This window comes from Trichosurus vulpecula, chromosome 4, assembly GCF_011100635.1.
Source record: "Trichosurus vulpecula isolate mTriVul1 chromosome 4, mTriVul1.pri, whole genome shotgun sequence".
NCBI lineage: Eukaryota > Metazoa > Chordata > Mammalia > Diprotodontia > Phalangeridae > Trichosurus > Trichosurus vulpecula.
Window position 1 is genome coordinate 73,952,495 of NC_050576.1, and position 8,582 is coordinate 73,961,076.

General features: G+C 36.1%; 1 pseudogene; it reads left to right on the forward strand.

Annotated features, from left to right (window-relative positions):
- Window positions 1-2,106: 2,106 nt before the first annotated feature.
- Window positions 2,107-2,742, forward strand: LOC118845711 (annotated as a pseudogene).
- Window positions 2,743-8,582: the final 5,840 nt, after the last annotated feature.

An 8,582-nucleotide genomic window follows, 5' to 3' on the forward strand; every position in this document is an offset into this window, starting at 1 on the left:
ATCAAGGAGAAAATACTGCAAGTAGCCAGAAAGAAACAATTTGAGTATTGTATAAACAGAATCAGGGTAACACAAGATCTAGCAGCTTCTACATTAAGGGATTGAAGGGCTCAGAATATGATATTCTGGAGGTCAAAGGAGCTAGGATTAAAACCAAGAATCACCTACCTAGCAAAACTATCATGCTCCAAGGCAAAATATGGATTTTCAATAAAATAGAGGACTTTCAAGTTTTCTCAGTGAAAAGACCAGAACTGAATCGAAAATTTGACTTTCAAACACAACAATCAAGAGAAGCATGAAAAGGTAAACAAGAAAGAGAAATCATAAGGGACTTACTGAAGTTGAACTGTTTTGTTTACATTCCTACATGGAAAGGTGATGTGTATAATTCATGAGACCTCAATATTAGGATAGCTGAAGGGAATATACATATATACATATATATAGACAGAGGACACAGGGTGAGTTGAATATGAAGGGATGATATCTAAAAAATAAAATAAAATTAAAGGATGAGAGAGGAATATATTGAGATAGAGAGAAAGGGAGAGATAGAATGGGGTAAGTTATCTTGCATAAAAGTGGCAAGAAAAAGCAGTTCTGTAGGAAGGGAAGAGGGGGCAGGTGAGGGGGAATGAGTGAATCTTGCTCTCATGGGATTTGACCTGAGGAGGGAATAACATACACATGCAATTGGGTATCTTACCCCACAGGAAAGAAGAAGGTAGGAGATAAAAAAGGGGGGATGATAGAAGGGAGGGCAGATAAGGGGAGGAGATAATCAAAAGCAAACACTTTCAAAAATGGACAGGCTCAAGGGAGAAAATTGAATAAAGGGGGATAGGATAGGAAGGAGCAAAATATAGTTAGTCGTTCACAACATGAGTATTGTGGAAGGGTTTTACATAATGATACGCATGTGGCCTATGTAAGAGGAGAGAGAATTTGGAACTCAAAGTTTTAAAAATAGATGTTCAAAAACAAAAGTTTTTGCATGCAACTAGGTAATAAGATATACAGGCAGTGGGGCATAGAAAGCTATCTTGCCCTACAAGAAAGTAAGGGAAAATGGGATGGCAGGGAGTGGGGTGACAGAAGGGAGTGCTGACTGGGGAATGGAGCAACCAGAATATATACCATCTTGGAGTGGGGGGGGTAGAAATGGAGAGAAAATTTGTAATTCAAACTCTTGTGAAAATCAATGCTGAAAACTAAAAATATTAAATAAATAAATTAAAAAAGAAAGTATATGAAAATAGGAAGGAGAGCAATATACAATAAATGATCATAACTATGAATGTAAAAGGCACAAACTCACACTTAGGATGGAAGAGAATAGCAAAATGGATTAGAAAGCAGAATCCAGCAATATGTTACTTACAAGAAACATATTTGACTACCACAGAGTTAAAATAAGAGGTTGAAAAAAATCTAGTATGCTTTTATTGAACTTAAGAAAAAAGACAAAGGTAGCAATAATGAAATCAGACAAGGCAATAGCAAGATAAGCAAACAAGTTATTAAAAGAAACTTATTAAAAGAAACAAAAAGGAAACTGTATGTTGCAGTAAGGGACCATAGAAAATGAATAAATTTCAAACATAACATATGTGCACCAAACAGTATAGCATCCAAATACTTAAAAGAAAAAAATTAAGTGAGTTATAAGAAGGAATGGACAGCAAAATTACAATGGAAGAAACTCTCAATGTATTCCTTTCAGAGCTGGCCAGATAATGTGCAAAAAAAAATAGGTTAAAGCCTTGAATAGGATTTTCAGGAAAGTTTTTTGGTGACTATTGAATGGGATTAGAAGGAATAAATATTTTCAGCTATCTATGCCATGTTAAAAAAAATTGACCATATGTTAGGGCATAAAAACCTCACAAACAAATACAGAAAATGACCACTATGCAATATATATCATATATATATATATATATATATATATATATGTTATATATAATATATGTGTGTGTGTGTGTGTGTGTGTGTGTGTGTGTGTGTGTGTGTGTAGTCAATAAATGGATGTTGAAGGATTAAAAAGTAAATGGAGGCCTTTCCAATGGACTGAGGTGCCCATTAGGAGGGCTCTAATCAGCCATGGCACCCAGCTGAAATGGCATGATTCTGAAGCCCCATTTCCACAAAGACTGGCAAAGATGAGTTGCCACATGGTTTAACCAGCCAGCCAGCAAGGTCAGACGGTGAAAGACCTGCCAAGCAAAAGCCCGTTGAATTGCTCCTCGCCCTGCATCTGGTCCTATCCCGCCCATTGTGAGGTGCCCTACTGTCCAATACCACACCAAAGTACATGCTGGTAGAGGATTCAGCTTGAAAGAGCTTTGGGTGGCTGGTATCCATAAAAAAGTGGCACGGACTATTGGTATCTCTGTGGACCCTCATCGCAGGAATAAGTCTACAGAGTCTCTACAGGCAAATGTGCAGCAGCTAAAAGAATATCGTTCCAAACTGATCCTCTTCCTAAGGAAACCATCTGCACCCAAGAAGGGAGATAGCTCTGCTGAAGAACTCAAGTTGGGAACCCAGCTTAAAGGACCAGTTATGCCCATCAGAAATGGTTACAAGAAAGGGAAAGTTTGCAAAATTACTGAAGATGAGAATAATTTCAAGGCATTTGCTAGTCTTCGAATGGCCTGGGCCAATGCCAGTCTGTTTGGAATACGGGCAAATCAAGCCAAGGAGACTGCAGAGCAAGATGTGGAGAAGAAAAAGTAAACAGCCTCTGAGAACTTTGAATAAAATAATACAAAATAAAAAAAGTAAATGGAGGTTAAATAACTTAATCCTAAAGAAATTGGTGGATCAAAGAACAAATCAATAGATAAATTCAACATAGATAAGGAAAAAAGAAAGGCAATATATCATACTTCATGAGGTACAGCCAAAGGAGTCCTATGGGGAAAATCTACCTTTCTATATATACTTTCATTTTTTAAACAGAGAAATAACCAATGAATTAGTTATACAATTTTTAAAAACTAGAAAACCAAGAAAAATTTAAACCCGAATTAAATAACAAAATATTAGTCCTGAAAGTCAAAGAAAAAGGGGGCAAACCCAAAATGGAGGAGTAACAGGAAGCAATGCAGTTGGTCTCCTGTCCAAAACTCCTCTGAACATATCTAGAAAATACAACAGACAGATTTCCTGATTGAGAAATCAAGGAAGAAGTCACAGTCCTTTGTCCAGCCCAGGTCACCATGGGGAGACAGACAGAAAAGTCCACTGACACAGGAGACTGGGTCAGGGCAGGAGCATTCACACATGGGGTACATCAGTACCAGAGGAAAGGCTGTGCCCTAGAGCAAGAGGAAGCCTAGACCAGACCACCTGCACACCCATACTGGGGCACTGTGATGGGGACAAGTCTTTGTCACTCACTATCCTGCTCTGGGTCACAGGTCCAGGTCTGACTGAGAAGAGGACCTGCATGTAGAGATAGTGAGGCCCTGGGCAATGTACCGAAAAAGAAGGAAGTTTGGAAGTTATCAGCTGCGCTTTGGCTCAGACCCTAAAAGCAGAGTGAAATCTCAGTTCAGGCATCTAGCCCAGCCTGCAAAGGAATAACCAGGGCAGGAGTCCCAGACCAAAGGGGAGCCCATAGTTCTGTCACTGTGAGCCAGCAGAACTACCTAGCTGGCTGATAGGAGTGGAGTCCAGCAGCATTCTACTGTTGTTCTGACTGAAATTCACTTATAAATGAAATGAGAGTGCTTGATGAATAAATTAGAAATGAAATGAGAGCTATGGGGAAAAAAAAGAATTGGAAAGAGAATTAACAGCTTGGCACAAGAAGTACAAAACCTTGCCCAAGCAACACATTGACTGAAAATAGAATGGACCAAATAGAAGCCAATGACGCCACAAGACAAGAAAAAAATATTAAAACAAAGTCAGAAGGCTGAAAAAAATAGAAGAAAATGTAAGACATCTCATAGCAAAAACCACCTGGAAAACCTAATTGGAGAGCACAAATTTAAGAATTCCTAGGGTATCTGAATGCCATAACCAAAAAAAAAAGTACCTAGATATTTTGTTTCAAGAAATCTTAGAAGAAAACTGCCCAGATCTTAGAACCAGGGGGCAAAGTGGGAAATGACAGAATCCACCAATCATCTCTTGAAAGAAATCCCCAAATGAAAATTCCCAGGAACATCGTAGCCAAAATCCAGAGCTTCCAGGTCAAAGAAAATAAATATTTCAAACAGAAAGGAAGATTTAAAGTACTAAGGAGCCACAGTCAGGATCACACACGATTTAGCAGCCACCACTATCAAGGACTGGAGAACTTGGAATATGACATTCCAGAAGGCAGAGGATATGGACTTATAGTCAAGAATAATTTACTCAGCAATATAAAATATAATCCTACAAGGGATAAAAATGACCTTTAGTGAAATAGAACAAGCATTCTAGATAAGACAGAAGTTTGTAGAAACTTTGAAGTTCAAACAGAGGAGTAAAGAGAAATATAAAACAGTAAATAACTATGAAGAGTGATAATTGATTAAACAAGGATAAACTGCTTGCATTCAAATATGGGTAGGTGATACATATGTCTCTTCTGAACCCTTTCATCATCAAAGGTCATAGAGGGAGTCTAATTAGACAAGGCCTGGGAGTTGTTATGTCTTGATAATTTTAAGAGAAGAACAGAAAGAGGGGGGAATGGAAATACACTGGCAAGGGAGAGGAAAAGGAAGATTGGAGGAAATTATCTTGCATAATTAGAGTACACAAGTAGACATCTGTAAAACCTAGAAGGAGAGAGTAGGGGGAGCAGCTGACACTTCAGCTTCACTTTCATGTGAATGGGTTGAAGGGAGGAAGAACACACACATAGATGCAAACACACACAAACGCACGTACACACACACACATATACAGAGAGTTAGGTTCAGAAATACATTTCATTCAACAGGAAATCCTACAGGAAAGGAAAGAAGGGAGAAAGGGAAATTAGAGGGAAAGTAAATTAAGGGAGGGATTAATTCTGAGCAAAACAAAGAAGCATAAAAATATGTATAATTCTTTGAAGATGACAAAAATAGGAATCTGAGGGGGTACCCATAAATTGGGGAACTGGTGAACAAGATATGTATATGTATGTGTGTGTGTGTGTGTGTGTATGTATAAATGTGATTGAAAATTGTTGTATTGTAAGACATGATTAAGGGAATGATTTCAGAGAAACCTGGGAAAACTTGGATGATTTGATGCTGAATGATGTGAACAGAACCAGGAGAACAAATAATATAATGACAGCAATGTGGTAAAAGCAAACAACTTTTAAAGAATTAGGAACTCTGATCAGCATAATATCCAACCCTGATTCCAGAGGACTAATAGTAAAACATTCTACTTATCACCTGATAGAGAAATGAAGGACCCAAAGTACAGAATGAAACAAATGTATTTTTTTGGACATGGCCAATGTGGAAATTTGTTTTGATTAATTATGCTTGTTTGTAATGACTTTTGTTTTTCTCTAGGTCTCAAAAAGGGAAGGTTGGCCTAGAAGGGCTAGAAAGCAGATTTTTGCCAAGTGAAATACATACATATATATATATGTATATATATAATTTTTTGAAAAAGAAAATGAAAGAAGAGCTTAATAAAAGTTTAAAGTAAAAAAATTGAATTGACAGGATGTTTTTTTTTAAAAACCAATAAAACTTTGGCTAATTTTATTTTTTTAAAAGAACAGGGAAGAACAAATTACCAGCTTCAGAAATGAAATAGAATTCACCTCAGAGAGAAAATAAATTATATTATTAGAAAATACTTTGCCCAAATATATCCCAATAAAATTGACAACTTAAATGGATGAGTTTTTTAAATGTAAAGTACCCAGATTAACAAAATAAGAAATAAAGAATTGAAATAACCCAATTTCAGAAAAAGAAATTGAACAAGTCATAAATGAATAAATAGAAGAAATAAAAAGTCCCAAGACCAGATGGATTTACAAATTCTATAAAACCTTTGAAAATAATTAATTCCTATATTATACAAACTTATCAAAAATAGGAAAAAGGAATCCTACCAAATTCTTTCTAATATACAAGTCTGGTCTTGATACCTAAGCAGGGAGATACATAGCAGAGAAAGAAAACTGTAGACTGAAATCCCTAATGAACACTGATGCAAAAATGTTAAATAAAATATTAGCAACAACTCACAAAAATTATACACTATGACTACATTAGATTTATACCAGGAATGTAGCACTAGTTCATTAGGATAATTGACCATATTAATAACAAGAAAAATAAAAATCATACAAATGTATCAATAGGTGCAGAAAAATCTTTTTGATAAAATAAAACTTTCATTTCTATTTTTAAAAACACTCAAAGTAGAAATAAATGGACCTTTCCTTAACTTGGTGCATAGTATATATCTAAAACCAAGAGCAAGCATTATATAAACTAGAGGTCTTTTCAATAAAATCTGAGATAAAACAAGTGTGCTCATTGTCACCATTGCTATATATGATATATTGCAATAAGACAAGAAAAAGAAATTGAGGGAATAAATATAGGCAGGAAAGTTAGAAAATTGCAAATAATACGATAGCTTACTTAGAGAACCCTATTGAGTTAAACTGTAAAATTAATCAAAATAATAACTTCAAAAAAATTGCAAGATGTATAATAAATTCACACAAATCATCAGCATTTCTGGGTATTTTGAACAAAATCCAGCAGGAAAATATAGAAATAAAAATTTCATTTAAAATAACTATATAATATATAAAATACTTGGAGTCTCTCTACCAAGATACACAGAAAAACTAGATGAATACAAGTATAAAGTATTTATAATATTAATAGTAACAAAGACAGATCTGAATAATTAGAGAAACGTTCATTGCTGATAGGCTAAGCCAATATAATAAAACTAAAAATGCATCCTGTATTATTAATATTCTTATTAATGGCCATAACAATCAAACTACCAAATGATTACATTGTAGAACTAGAAAAAAATAATTTAAAAGTTCATCTGGAGGAACAAAGGAGTCAACAATATCAAATGAAATAATTTTTAAAGAGTAAGACCATCTAGCAGCACCAGATTTCAAACTGTTATGAAACAGTACTGTTAGCTGTTTAAAAATAGAGAGGTTGATCAGTGGAATAGATTAGCTACACAAAACTGATGATGAATATAATAGAAACGTATTTGCACCTTGAGAAATGAAAAAATAGTTTCATAGAAAACCGGGAAGATCTGTATGAACATGTGCAAAATGAAGCAAGCAGAATCATGAGAACAATTTATGCAGTGAAAATAATATCATAAAGAAAAAACAACTTTGAGAAACTTTAGGATCCTTATCAGTACAATGACAAATCTCAGTTTTAGGAGCCCAAAGATGAAATGCACTACCAACCTCCTGAGAGAGAGGTGATGAATTTAAAAATGCGAAGTGAGATTGGATTTGGCCAATGAGAGAATCTACTTCACTTGACTATGCACATTATTATGAGGGTTTTCTCTTTTTTTTTCTTTTATTCAATGTGGGGAATGGGGCATAGGGAGAATGAAAATAAATTCTGCTTAAAAGTTATATAAAGCATTTTTTCAAGAGTTAATGCTATCTGTAGAGAGCCAAAATGGTGGATTAGAGACAGCCACCCAGATGAACTCTCCCAACATTCCCCTCTAAACAACTTTAACTCCTCAAATCAGATTTTGGAGTGACACTGCCAAAAAAAGGTCTGAGTGAGACATTGTTCCAGCATAAAACAACTTCGAAGGTAGGCAAGAGAGGTCTGCAACACCAGGTTGGGAGTGGGCCCAGGGTGAGGCTACAGTACCAGCCGTGGGCCTTGGAGGTGGCTGTAACAATGGAAGCAGCAGTAGCAATAGCTTCAGGACCTCTCAGCCCAGAGATGGTAAGGGCATTAGATGACTGGTCAGAAACAGATTACAGGGGACCATTTGTGGGCACTGGGTACAGCTGGTACTGACTGGTAATTCTTATTGCCCCATATGTTCTGGATCACAGTTCCAGAGTGGAGAGGAGTACTAATAGTTGGTCACAATGGAAAAGGAACCTTGGTAGTAGTTCCAAGGCAGAGAGGAGTGGTTGTAGCCTTAGGGAAGCAGGATAAAGACCAGAGCACAAAGTAATGACTGCATCTCTCATTGGATCACACCACTTTGGAAGCACCAAAAACTTGCAGACCCCTAGAACTAGCTCTGAAAACAGCAGCATGCAAAAGCCTGAAACTTGGAACATTGCCTCCCCACCTGTCAGTGAGCAGAGCTCAAACGGGAATTCCTGGAAGAGTTAAGGAAAGAGATGAGTGGTAGAGGAAAAATTGGGAAAAGAAATGAGAGTAGTACAAGAAAATTATGAAAAGAGAATTAACAGCTTGATAAAAGAGGCACAAAAAAACACTGAAAAAATAACACCTTAAAAATATCATTGGGGAAAAAAACAGAATTGGCCTAATGGCAAAAGAGGCACAAAACTTTACTGAAGAAAAGAATTTCTTTAAAAACAGACTAGACCAAATGGAAAAGGAGGTACAGAAATTCGC